General features: G+C 40.3%; 1 pseudogene; it reads left to right on the plus strand.

The window, feature by feature from the left end:
* Positions 1–1,222: 1,222 nt before the first annotated feature.
* LOC144235556 (eukaryotic translation initiation factor 1 pseudogene) lies at positions 1,223–3,634 on the plus strand (annotated as a pseudogene).
* Positions 3,635–14,977: the final 11,343 nt, after the last annotated feature.

Below are 14,977 nucleotides of genomic sequence, written 5' to 3' on the forward strand. Positions count from 1 at the left end.
TGGTTCGGTTGGTTGAGTGTCAAACTTCAGCTCAGATCATGATCTCACTATTTGTGGGTCTGAGCACCATGTTGGGCTGTGCACTGACATTGCAGAGCCTGCTTGGGATTCTCTCTCTCCCTCTCTCTCTGCCCCTCTCCTCACTCTCTCTCTCTCTCTCTCTCTCTCAAAATAAATAAACTTAAGAAAAAGAAAACATTTAGGTGGTGACATCACCATGATCATGCAGTAGGAGATCTCAGCCTCTGCCCCCTACAAAAAGCAACAATTACATAGCTATCCACAAACCAGAATAACTCTGGGGGAGCTCAGGAGTCCATTTCAGAAACTTCAGCAACACAGTAGAACAAAAAATTGAGACTGCACCTAAAGGGAAGGAAGGACAGCGCCATTTTGCCTGTATCATTTCATGCCCCTCACCCCAAGGCCAGCACTGTTCTATTTCAGAGACGGAATGCCCTAGCTAGAGAAAGTTCTCTTGCTGGGAAAGGGAAAGCAGGTGGTTAGCCAGATTCTACAATCTTTCCAGAGGCTAGCTTCCATTTCCCTCCACCTTGAGACCAGCAAAGCTAGATGTAGAGAGACAGTCGGGAACAAGGAAGAGCAAGGGCTACTGGTTTCACCCATACAGCAAGAGGTTCCAAGGGACCTGCTTTGCCAAAGAGCCCAGCAGCTTTTGCCACTGTAAAAAGCAATGGCAAGCACAGTCACCATACATCCCCTGCAGATTTTACTGGGGTTTCATCCCACGAGTATTTGCCAGCAACCTGATTCCTTCACTCCCTAGCCTGCCCCACCCCCAGCAGAGCCTAGGATCCCCACTGGCAGCGCCCAGGCTCTGCAGCTACAGAAGCACAAAATGCTAGGGGCACCTGGGTGGCTCAGTCGGTTAAGCGTCCGACTTCGGCTCAGGTCATGATCTCATGGTTCATGGGTTCGAGCCCCGCATCAGGCTCTGTGCTGACAGCTAGCTCAGAGCCTGGAGCCTGCTTCAGATTATGTGTCTCCCCCTCTCTCTGACCCTCCCCTACTCACTCTCTCTCTCTCTCTCTCAGAAATAAATAAAACATTAAAAATTTATTTAAAAAAAGAAGTACAAAATGCAAGGCTACAGTCTCTGTGGTGGCCTTGCTTGCAAGTGCATGCTTGAGGCTACCTGCTTTGGCTGTGCACCTGCACATCCTTGCCCTGACTCCCAACACCAGCCTCCCGGACTGTACACATGCCTGTGGGGAGATCCTGTGGCCACAGGAGTGTGTACAGAGAGCCACAGCTTGTGGCTGCTTCTGGACCTGGATCTAGGCCTCTCCTGTCACCGGCCTCCACTACTGGGCTTTGCTTGCCACTAGCTGTGCACCTGCACCCTGCTGACCAAGTCCAAGCACCGGCCTGTACTGCAGTGTGTGCACCAGTGCCAAGGACCTGAGGCCACGGCTGCGTTCCTCCATGTTTCAGTGTGCCCAGCTCAGAATCAGAAAGGAAGACATACAATGGCCTTTGTTTGCTGATGACATAATCTTGTACCCAAAAATCCCTAAAAACCTCCACCAAAAAAAGTGTTAGACTAAAGAAATTCAGTAAGGTTTCAGGATATACTATGAACATACAGGAGTACCTGGCTGGCTCAGTCAGTTCAGTGTCTGACTTTGGCTCAGATCATGAACTTGCAGTTGGTGAGTTTGAGCTCCACATCTGGCTCTGTACTGACAGCTCGGAGCCTGGAGTCTGCTTTCAATTCTGTGTTTCCCTCTCTCTCTGTTCCTCACCCACCACCTCTCTCAAAAATAAGTAAATATTTTTAAAAAATTAAAAATATATGAACATACAAACATCAGTTGCGTTTCTGTACACTAACAATGAACTCTCTGAAAAAGAAATAAAGAAAATAATCTCATTTGCAATAGCACCAAAAGCAATACAATACTTAGGAATAAATTTAAGAGAGAAACCATAAGACAAAAACTATTAGACATTAATGAAAGAAATTGAAGAAGACACAAATAAATGGAAAGATATCTCATGTTCATGATTCAGAAGAATTAACATTGTTAAAATGTCCATGCTACCAGGGCACCTGGGTGACTCAGTCAAGTTAAGTGTCTGACTCTCGATCTCAGTTCAGGTCTTGACCTCAGGGTCATGGGTCAGGTCCCATGTTGGACTCTGCAATGGGTGTGAAGATTACTTTAAAAAAAAAATGCCCATACTACCAAAAGCAATCTACAGATTCAGTGTAATTCCTATGGAAATTCCAATGGTAGTTTTCACAGAAATAGAAGTAGTGATCCTAAAATACATAAGGTACCAAAGACCTCAAATAGATAACGCAAACCTGAGAAAGAAAAACAAAGCTGGAGGCATCACATTTCCTGATTTCAACTGTACTACAAAGCTATAGTAATCAAAACCATATATATGGCACTGGCATAAAAACGGATACATAGACTCAAAAGCCAGGATTAAGAGCCCAGAAATAAACCCTTGCATATCTGGTCAACTAATACTTGACATGGGCAAGAATATTCAGCAGAGACAGTCTAGTTTCCTCAATAAATGGTGTTGGAAAACCTGGGCATTCACATGCAAAAGAATGGAATTGGACTCTTATCTTCCACAACTTGATGAAAATGAAAGATAAGACCTTAAACTGTAATGCCTAGAAGAAAACAGGAAAAAAGCTCCCTGATACTGGTCTTGGCAATAAATGTTATGATATGCCACCAAAAACACAAGCAACAAAAGCAAAAATGAGTGGAACTACATCGAGCGAAAAAGTTTCTGCACAGCAAAAGAAACAATCTACAAAATGAAAAAGGAACCTACTGAGGGTCAGAGAAAGGGCAGAAAATATTTGTCAATCCTATATCTAATAAGGGGTTCATTTCCAAAATATGTAAGGAACTCAAACAACTCCAAAGGAAAAACAAACAGACCAATTAAAAATTGGTCAGAGACCCAGTCACAGAGTTGCTGCCCAATAAGGACTCAGAAGCCTCCTCCTTAAGCCTCTTGCTTCCCGAGGCTCCAACCCCACACCCACCTTCTCGCCCCATTTTCCCACTGTTTCCACTGAGGAAACAGAATCTTATAGAACATCCACTATCCCAAACCTCCACTCATTTGACCTCTTTACTGTTGCAGATAAGGACAATTATCTGTTTCCTACTGGTGCTAAGGATTATACCCTCAGAATTCAACAGAGAAGGGGGCCTGGGGGGCTCAGTCAGTTAACCCACCAAATTGATTTCAGCTCAGGTCATGATCTCAAGGTCCTGGGATAGAGCCTCTTGTCAGCTCTGCACTGGGTGTGGAGCCTGCTTAGAATTCTCTCTGTGTGTACCTCTCACTCAATAAGTAAATAAACATTTTAAAAATATATATTAAAAAGAAATCCAGCAAAGCAACAACAGGAAGACCCTTAGTACTGTCTAAGGGATCGCTGGTGATTGCGATAAAAAGAAACTAGTGAAGGGATTTAAGAAGAAATTTGCCTGTAATGGTACTGTAAGTGAACTTCCAGAATATGGAGAAGTAATTCGGCTACAGGGCGACCAGTGCAAGAATATATGCCAGCTCCTTCCTCATAGAAATTGGACTGGCTAAGCAGGACCAGCTGAAGTTTCATGGGTTTTAAGTGCTTTTGGCTCCCAGAAGCTTAAGTGAGGATTTCCTTGCAAGGAGCAGAATTTCCCTTCTATCCCATGTCACAAGTTTAAAAACCTCACAGCTTGTATAATGTAACCATTTGGGGTCTGCTTTTAACTTAGACCAGTGTAACTCCTTCATCCAATAAACTGAAAAGAGCCATGCTGTCTAGTCTTGAAGTCCCTCATTTAAACAGAGGTCAAGCAGTAGGCGCCTGGCAGTGTCTGGCCTGAACCCAAGCAGTAACGTGATGTTTCAGTCAAGCCCAAAGTCCCAAGATCACATCTGGCTACATCTGGCCAGAAGATCATCAGCTCTCCCTCTTCAGACGCCCCTGACCTAAGAGAATGTCACCACCTGAACAGCCCGTGGTAGCGCTGGGAGGACAGGATGAGGTAAGACATCAGTGCCAGTCGTGCTGCTAAAAGGGAGTCCTTAGTAGTCAAAGAAAGATCCCTGGTGTCTCCAACCTGAGCCACCATCCTCTCTCTAGTGAAGTGTGATAGGGCATCTGGCTGACCTCAAAGGTCTTTTCGACCAGGCAGAGCCCTACCTAACCTATGTCCAAACACCAGAATGTGAGGCCAACCTTCTACCAGGGTTAAACTTTTGACAAGGGAACAAATTTCAAACTGATGTATCAGTCACGTAGCTGACTGTAGACCTTGCAACGTACTAGCAACAGCTACCCAGTGTCATATGAAGTAACTCACTTGCTTTTGGTTTAGTTTTTCTTTCAGCTTTAATGTCATGTAATGTATTTCAACCCTTACTTAAACAAAACTTGTTTTCAGAAGCAAAAAATTAAATTAAATTTAAAAGTGGCCCAGAGAAGTGAGTGTGAAGAAAAGGGAACACTGGTGCTCTGTTGGTAGGAATGTAAATTGGTAAGGCCACTATGGAAAACAGTATCCAAAAATTAAAAATAGAACTACCATGTGCTCTAGCAGTCCACCTCTAGGTATACATAGCCTCAGGAAATGAAATCACTATCTCAGAGGAATAATGAGTCTTCCGTGTTTATTACAGCATTATTCACAATAGCCACGATATGAAAATAACCTAAGTGTCTATCAACAGATGAATGGATAAAGATGTGGGATATAGATATAGATGCATAGACATACACATAATTGCATACTATTCAGCCATGAGAAAGAAGGAAATCCTGCCATTTGTGATAACACGGATGAAACTTGAGGGTAATTATACTAAGCGACATAAGTCAGAGAAAGACAAATACTGTATGATCTCACTTACATGTGGAATCTAAAAAACACTGAACTCATAAAAACAGAGAGTTGGATGGTAGTTGCCAAGAGCCAAGGGGTTGGGGGAATGTAGAGATGTTGGTCAGTGGGTATATACTTTTAGTTATAAGATGAATAAATTTCAGGGATCTAAGGCACGGCATGGTCACAGTAGCTAACAATACTGTATTGTGTACTTGGAAGTTGCTTTGACAGTAGAATCTTAATGTTCTCACCATAACACCAAAATGGTAATGATATGAGGTGATAAGTGTGTTAACAAAACTTATTATGGAAAACATTTTCAATATATATGTACTTCAAACCATCACACTGTATACCTTAAACGTCTACAATTTTATATGTTAATGAATACATTCTCGAGATCTAAGGTACAGCAAGATGATTATGGTTAATAATACTGTATTATTTACTGAAAGTTGCTAAGAGAGTGAATCTTAAATGTTCTCACCATACACACATACACACAAAGGCAATTGTGTGAGGTGATGGAAATGTTAACTAATTCTACTGTGGTGATTATCTTGCAATATCTTACGTGTATCAAATCAACACATTGTATACTTTAAACTTACACAGGGCTATTATATAACTTGTATCTCAGTAAGGGGAAAAACATCTCAAAGATCAGGCATGTAAATATTCCATAAAAGATACCCCCTCTTCTGTTCAGTTACTCACTTAGAATGAATACGAATTAAAGGAAAATTGAATCAAGGAAAAGTTAAGTGGCATTAACTTTTCCTCCCCACTAAAACCTGCTTCCAGGGTGAAGTCTGTGGCTTCTATGCCTTTTTGTCTGCATTTTCACAGTACACTGTTAGGTAACTTTCCTGGAATTATCCTTCAATGTGTTTATAATGACTGTTCATAGACTGCTTGGAGACTGATCTAATTAAATATGGCAACCCAAAGAAGCAGAACCTCCCCAACAAAGGACATGTGGCTTTCAACTGGAGCCTGGGAGACTGTACGCCTTCTGCACTTTGGCCCACCAAAAACTTGAAATTTGCCATTACAATGGCACCACATGAGATGTGTTCACTGAATTAACATCTGGGTATGGTTATCAGTTTGTTTTCATCTGGAATATTCATTTTTAAAGTTTGGTCCATGCTTCCCATTTATTTTTCAGAAGGTATATAAGGTTCCAGATACTTTAGCAACCCGTGGCGGGCGTCAACCTGGCTCAATTCTTGGAAAGGACAGACTCACAACAGAAAAACCCTTGTCAGCAAAGGCACATTCACGTAATTTAGGCAGATTGCTGTGGGGAGAGGGGTCAGGTTGATACTAATTACTTAGCAAGGGAGGGCGTTCTTTATGGAACCCACAGAGGTAAACTTGATCCAGTTCCAGGAATTCTTGTCGATTTCTGTCATGGAGCCTGACTAACAAGTCATGATTTATGGGAGGGCTATGGCCATAATCATTCTTATCTTCAGCCAGTAAGGAACCAATGCTCGTGAGAATGAGCAGCCATTTTCAAAGTATATTCCATAGAAAGTTGGTAGGAAATTAATATGGGGGAAAGAAAACAACTTTAAAAAATGCCTTGCAAGCAAATAGGTTTGGCAAACGCCAGGTGAAATTGAAGGTAACTGAGTTGGGTATGACAATAGTTTAGAATGCCCAATGGTCTATTGTGCCTCTCCAAACTTATCTGAAGCCAAGCTTCCCCCTCCACCCCTCTGAGTATCCTGGCTTCATCTTTCCCTTGTAGTGTGTCTGTCTTCCTTTTTCAGAGCCAGTCACCATCCACTCTAACATTCAGCTTTCTCATTTCCAAAATAGAGTAACACTTATTTTTATGGGTTTAATATGAGGATTGAGTAAAAGTTTATGCACATATGTACTGTCTTATAAATAACAAAGTATACAAATGGTTGTTTTCAGGCCTGGGCGTATCTGGTGATAAAGACTAGTATGTACATGTCTCTTCACACTTTTTGCTCTGTTTAAACACATCTGTAGCCCTTCACAGTTTAAAAGCATGAATATCGTATTTTTCTTGGGCAACCTCGTCTCTGATTATGCTACTTTGACCTCTGGTTCTTACCATTCTATCTAGGGCCTCATTATTGCATCTGTCCCACCCAATGCTAATATACACATATTCACAGCATTTCCCCCAAATGTGAAACTTGGGGGGAAGCACAGGATTAAACAATGATCAACAGATGTTACACATTCATTTCAGCAGGATGTCTCAGAGCCTTAGTTATGTATGGCATTACACCCCTCCAAGAGGGATCTATAACTTACAGCATATTTTCCAAATTTATTTTACAATGGAACTCCACTTTTCTTACAGTGTCTATGGGTCCCAGTGGTCTACAGAACACACATTTGGAAATGCTACTGTATAGCCTTGGTGGAAATGAAATGTCTCCACTGCTAAAGACGAGAACCTCAGAGACTATAGCCACAGTAATCTCACACTGTCCTCTGATATTGATCAGAGGTTGGGACTGACATTTAAACTTAAGGATGAAATTATGGGAGCCAAATGTACCTATAGCACCCAGTTTACTTACATTAGCATAAAAACCATTTTGATAATATCACAGCAAATAAACCTCCCCAGACAGCAAAATATTGAGTAACTTAAATTTTCCTGAATATATTGAGTTTTCTAGTTACTTCTGGTTAATTTAGGCCAAGAATATTTATAAAAAATCTATAGGCATATATTGGACTTCATCAATTCAATAAGTAAACATAATTGATGCATGTTTTAATGATTTGAGTTTTTTATTTGTGCAGAATGTTTATTATCCAGTGATTATAATACCATCCTACAAGTAGAAGATTCTGGGGTTTTGTCTTAAATCTTTTCTGGTCCACAACATATCCTAGAAGCTTTTTTCCTTTTTTTTTTTTTTTTTTTTTTTTGTTTTTTTGTTGTTGTTGTTGGACATTTGGATTATATCTTAGGGTTTCAGGAAGGCCAACAATTATCTTAACACCCATTTTCTATTATTATTCATTATAATTTAAAAAACTTTTTGATGTCTATTTATTTTTGAGAGAGTATGAGCAGGGGAGGGGCAGAGAGAGGGGGGAAACAGAGGATCCAAAGCAGGCTCCATGCGGACAGCACAGAAACCAACATGGGGCTCGAACTCACAAACCAAGAGATCATGACCTGAGCCAAAGTCAGCTGTTCAACCGACTGAGCCACCAGACGACCCAATAGTTATAACTTTTTAAACTGACAACTTAAAGGAAGCAATCTACCATTCCAGAAACAGTTCATATTCTATTATTAATAAAACTGCAACATTGATGGTCTTTGTATAGGGTAGCTCTCTACGCCACAAGACCCTCCTCCTCTCTTACTCCTCCCCAAAACCACAACCACAGATGAGGGAAACAGGCTAAATGCCGGTCTGAAGCTTGGGCAATCAGAATCCTTCTTTTTGGAATTTGGAAATGGAATATAAAAGTTTGAGTGCCTGTACTCTAAGGTAGTATTTATTTTGGGTCAAGGGAGGTCAAAGTTGCATAAACCAATGAAAGCAAGTAATTTATCTATTATGACACAGATTCAACCACTGCAATAAAGACAAAAATAAAATGGCTTAAACTACATAGAAAATCTTGTTTTTCTCTTCTAGGTAACAGTTGGAACAAAAAATTGTCTAGACTTGATATAGCAACACCTCATAGCTGGGGACCCAGGCTCCTTGAAGTTTATGGCCTATTCATCCTTAGGGTTGCATGATCCAAAATAGCTCCCTACCACATGCATGCTCCAGAAGGAGGATGGAATAAGGAACATGCCCCCTCCTAGGGTCATGAAGTTGCATGCAACACTTCCACATCAAACCAAAAGTTGGTCCCATGGCCACACCCAGTCGCAAAAGTGTCCAGAAAATATTATCTTTAGCTGGAAGGCCTTGTGTTCACCTCAACGCTAGGGCTCTGTTATTAAAAGACAAAAAGGAAGAATGGATGTTGGAGATCCTGTCCAGTTCCTGGACACCCATCTGTCCTTCTTGCAAAAGAAACTGGGTTCTATGAAATTCTTGTGTAGCCTTTCAACAAGCCCTATTGTTTCTAGGGCTAGATTGACTTGGTTATTTTTCTTGCCACTGAAACTATGCAGATAACATTTATTTCATTTATTGAGCACCCACAGTGGGCCAAGGGCTTTATGTGGATTGTCCCATTCAAACATAATAGCAATCCTACAAGGTAATTACTTTTCTTTCTCAGTTTTTACACCTGAGGAAAATAAGGCTTGGGAAGGTCTCACAGATAGGAGGTGGCAGAGAATCATTTAAACCTGCATCTTAAGCCTTGCCCCATGTTGCTGCTCTTCATCACAACCAACGTCAGGCATGAGCATGTGCCCCTACAGGGTGAGGCTGGGGCTGGGCCTGCACTGACTCACTAAAATGAGGCTCATACCAAGGAACCATAGGCAGCAATGTGACCTGGGTAAATGCTCAGCAGGAGGCAGAAACTCAGTGGTTGGGGTGAGCAGTTGAGTATGTTAACCTGAATCGTTGGGGGTGTTCACTAGGCAGAGGGACAATGGGTCCTGGAGCAGGAAGATAGGCTGGCAGATGGACAGCAGTGGATAAGCTTATCAATAGTTTTCCTAAGCACTGACATTAGAGCCCTGAGAAAAGCTGTAACAGACCTCCCCAAATTCATACGTTGAAACCTTAACCCCAATGACGGTATTCAGAGATAGAGCCTTTGGGAAGAAATTAAGTCATGAAGGTGTGGCCCTTATGATGGGATTAGTGCCCTCAGAAGAGGCGTGAGAGAGCTTGCCTCTCTGCTCTCCACCAGGTGAAGAATGCGAGGAAAGGAGTAGGGCAATGAAACGTTATGGGATATCCCACTACAGAGAAAGATGGGGCCCGAAGAAAGGGGTCCAATGATTCTGTTTCTATTAAAGCTGGTAAGTTATTCAAAGTATAGACTAGCCAAAAGATTAGACAAAGTGGCCAACAAGCACATGAAAAGATCTTCAAGACCGCTAACCATCAGGGAAATGTAAGTCAAAACTACAAGGAGATATCACCCTGCACCCATTAGGATGGATACTATCAAAAACAAAACAAAACAAAACAAAACAAAACAAGTATTGATGAGAATGTGGAGAAATGGCAATTCTTGTGCATTGCAGGAGGGAATGCAAAAGGTACAGCAGCTTTGGATGACAGTATGGAGGTTTCTCAAAAAATTTAAACTAGTTTTCTATGATCCAGCAATTTCACTTTGGGTATATACTCAAAAAATAAAGATTGAAAGCAAAGTTTTGGAGAGATATTTGTACATCCATGTTCATAGCAGTGTTATTCATAATAATCAAAAGGTGCAAGCAATCCAAATGCCTGTTGATGGATGAACGGATAAACGAAATGTGGTCTATACACACAGTAGAATATTATTCATCCATTAAAAAACGAAGGAAATTCTGACACATACTGCAGCTTGGATGAACGTTGAGGACATTACGCTAAGTGAAATAACCTAGTCAAAGAAAGACCAACTTGTATGATTCCACTTACCTGGTTAAAATGGTGAATTTTGGGTTACATGTAATTTGCCACAATGAAAAATAAAAATTATATATAACCAGATATTTTTAGGTTATAAACAGCAAAGTGTAGTATAGTTTATATAATAGTGCAAATATTTTTGGCCAAGGAAGAGGAATAAACGTTAGTATAATCTCTTATTTCTTGCTTTATTTGAGTGTATACATTATTACATGTGTATGTATGTGCATGTGCATGTGTATTTGTATTCATACCAAGAACCAGTGGGAAAATAAACAACATGAATAAAATGGGATGAAGGGAAGAGAGACTGAGACTTCTTGTGACACCAGTGTAATAGTTTTGACTTTTGCATCAAGGAAATGTATTGCCTATTAAAAATTAAATTGTTAAAATAATAAATCTAAGGACGGGCAAAGCCAAGACAGAGAAGAGGCAGTGGAGCAAGGGTTGATCCTCTGCGGGCCTCTTGGGGCCTAGTATTTAACAGGCACATCAACAGTGGCTTTGTTCCAAGTGTCTGCGGTACCCATTTGTCTTCAGCTGAGACGACTGTGAGATTAAAGGGAAACTCTCCTAGGAGACAGGGTGCAAAGGCATAAGAATTCTGGAGCTAGAGGTAGGAGAGTGCCACCCTGTCTGGGACAGCATGAGGCCCAGCATCTTGCTGAGGATGGAGGAATCCATGGGATTAAGGGCCTGCAAATGTTCCCGTTGAGCTTCTGAATATTACATATAAAGGGAACCACAGTCCCAGTAGGGAGTGAAGGCCATGTCACCCTGGAGGAGCAGGAAACATAGGACTCAGAGCAGAAAGAGCAAAAATTTAGCTTTAAAAATTGGGCTAGATTCAAAGAGGAAGAATCCCGGAGTGTCTCAAACGCCACTCTTTGTGAGATGCGTTAACGTACATTGGGGTCCTCTCTTCCCCATAGTGAAATGTAGTGTCCCCTTGATGCACCAGCTTTCTCTGAGGAGACTCCGTTTACAAACTGTACACTCACTCTGGACCCCAGCTCAGCTTGACCAGCATCCCTGCAGGCTTGAAACCAAGGATATCTTTTACATTTCCCCTCTCCTTCTACCCCCAGGCAATGCTAATTCACCACCTTGGTTTTTGGTTGGCAAAGCAAAGTGGGTCTGGTTAGGGGAATATTATTTTTCCTGGAAAACTCTTCCCGTGTAGCACACATTATCTTGCTGGATACATTTCCAGAAGCAGCATTGTTAGGTCAAAGTGTATGTGCATTTAAGGTTCTGATAGATATTGCCAAATGCTCTCCTAAAGAGGCCATTCAATTTTCACTCTCAGCAACGGTGCATTTTGAGGGTCTGCTCTATCATGTTCTTGCCAGCACTGTATACAATCAGACTTTTCTATATTTGCCAAACTACTAGGGGAGAATGTGATCTCATAACTCTTACATTTGAGTAGAGTTAGCCATTTATATTTTTGTATTTATTTATCTACTTATTTACTTAAAATGCAATCATGTTAATGGGAGGGGCAGAGCTAGAAAGATGGAGAGAGAGATTCCCAAGGAGACTCCATTCTGTCAGTGCAGAGCTCGAAGTCAAAAGTCAGACACATAATCGACTGAGCCACCCAGGTGCCCCAGCCATTTATATTCTAATGTGAATTGTATTTTCACGTACATTAAGAACATTTTAGCCTTTGCTATTATAATATTTTCCCCAGTTTGTCTTTTGACTTTGTTGTAGTTTTTTGTTTTTTGTTTTTTTTTGATGGGCAGGCATTTATCTATCTTTCCTTCATGGTTCTTATATTTTGTGTCTTCCTTAGAAAGACTTTCCCCACTCTAAAATTATATTTTAAAAAAATTATCTCTTGAATTGCAATACTTTTTAGGTTTTGGTTTGGTAAGGTACCTTAACAGAATCTTATTTTTAGGTAAGGCAGGCCTCCACCAGTTAAAATAATGAGAACATTTTATAAAACTGGGCATATTTCTTGTATAGCTGTTCCTCCCATGAAGTTATGGCTCTGGTTTCCAAGTCTCTAGGGGAATTTTCAAGTATTTGTCATAATTGTAACTTAAAAATACATCTCTAGAAATATTGCTCCCACCGCGCATGTGCACAACTGAGTTTTTGTGCCTTCATTCTGTTCTGGCACCCAGACAGAGATTGTTTTTACAGTCTTAACAACTGTTTCCAGTAAACAGATTACTCCGCGTGGGAGAACCAAATTTGAAAGGGGCCCCAGTTGAACTTCCATTATTTGTCAATTATTAGCATGAAGCTACTTAAAGATTTCATGTGACAGGTCATTAATATCATGGGCTAGAAGGTGTCCATTAAGGAAGAACTGTCTGAAAGGGTTTCATTCAGGAACATTAAGAAATGTTTCCAAAGCAATGGTTTCATCCACTTCAAAATAAGGTCAACTTTTAACTTATCTGCTTCTGTGATTTGGAGAGTCTGCCAGAACTATTCTAATCCCTACCTCTAGGAAGAATACTCCCAGTGTCTTATCCTTAGGGAACAAAACAGAAAATAATACTGGACATACTGCATTTTGGTGGTGAAAATTCCAGAGATCATGGTAGGAACACAACTCTTTGTATAAATACATTTCCAAGGATCTCCACGACCAGTCAGCTCAAGAAATATTAATAAGGAGCAAAGTGTTCTCTTTCATACTCTCCACTGTCCCCTGTACCTATCAGGGGCTGGACAGCAGTGAGATGATCTTGCCAAAGGAACAAGAAACAGAGAAAATGGAAAGACCATAAAAGGCTATTGTTCCTTAAAGCCATAAACCGTAGAGTCATTCGGTTCCTCCCCAACCCCTAGCCCATGAAGAGGATGAAATCTGGATTCTACTCTCCAAAACACCCCACCTCTGCTCCTTCTGACTCTCAGATTCTCAAAACCACATCTGCATGTGATTATACATGTTTTTAATCACCAGCACCTGGAAACATAACGTTTTCCAAGCAGGGTCACCAGATTCAGCAAATAAGAATGGAGAGTGCTCAGTTGACTTTGAATTTCAGGTAAACAATGAATAATATTTAATATAAGAACATCTTATGCCACGTTTGGGACTCAAACTAAAATTTTTCATCATTATTTGCTATTCAAATTTAGTTGATGTCCTATATCTTATATGATAACTCTACTCCCAAGGCAGCCACTGTAGAATAGCTATAATGAGTAAAAATTCTTTCTCATAATGAAATAAAAATCTGTCTTCTACCCATTGGTGGTCCTTCAGATATTTAAAGAACACTGAAGAAGCACTGAAGTTAGACAGCTCAGGTTTAGTTTTGTTACTTTGTGACCTTGGGCAGTTTCTTTAACCTCTCTGTTTTCCATCTCCAAAATAAGACAATATTACCTATCTTACAGGGAAACCTATTATTGTAGCTCTTAAAAGTCCCAAATAATGTCATTCAGCCTAGTCAAAGTGGTTGTTGTAATCAGCCACAATTCTGAGTAATGTTAATGAAAATTTAGAGAAGACTGTGTTCACTAGGGTCAAACACTAAGATTGCTGGTAACCTTTCCTGGCGGATGAAAGGGACTGTCAGAGAATGTTTAGAACAGTTGGAGAATGCTTAACTGCTGATTGCTCTACATATATTCTGTATCTATTCATTGTGACACTGGCTCCTGGGTCTATTGACTTAAAAGTACAAAGAGCATCTGCATAGTATTCACAGGTTTTAGCAGTTATTTCTCAATTACAATAACTGTAATCTTGAGAAAGACTATGTTCATCATAGAGAATAAATATTAGTTGTTGGAAAATTATTGTTGTCAGTCCACTTACTAGTTTAAGTGAATTTTTCATCAGCATTGTGCTAAGTACCCTATTAACTGTGATTTCACTGATCTGTTATAATCAAAGTAAGTAGTATACAAACTATGCAGATTCTCCTGCGAAAAGAATTTTTTTGGAATAATTAACTTGCAGGAGTTTATATTAAACACACAACCTAAAATCTTATTCTTCCGTATTACTACACCCATTTCCAGTAGGGTTCTGAGCTGCATCCTAGTTGCTTACCTGAAGCTGCCCACATTAAGATGTGCTACAGTGGAGCAGGGCTTTCCTCTCTCTTGTGTTGGGATGTATATTTCTAGTACTAAAGCTCATGATCATTTGACACATCACCAGCTGACTTCCACCACGCTGTCAACTATAATCACTTTTTGCCCTTCTATATGCTATGGGTAAATTTCTTATATTTTGCATTTGGTTTCTTCATTCCTAAATTTATCAAACTTTTTAAATTGTAGCCTTGATTTGTAAGCTGCAGTCTACCATATCCAGATTGTTTTTTGTACTCTTCTACATCTTTATCTACTATCTATGTAATTTTTGTTGTCATTAGTCACAAGGCAACATGCTTTTTTTTTTTAAACCATGTATTTGCTTTTAAAAACATTTTTTGATTTAGAAACTCAAGCTTTGAGGTAGGATGACTGAGACATCTTAGGTTTAAAAACCAAGAGACTCCCTCTGTGTAGCATTATATCACAAGGACAGGGTTTCTCCTAACATCAGTT

Source organism: Crocuta crocuta, unplaced genomic scaffold, assembly GCF_008692635.1.
Source record: "Crocuta crocuta isolate KB4526 unplaced genomic scaffold, BGI_CrCroc_1.0 scaffold205, whole genome shotgun sequence".
Lineage (NCBI taxonomy): Eukaryota > Metazoa > Chordata > Mammalia > Carnivora > Hyaenidae > Crocuta > Crocuta crocuta.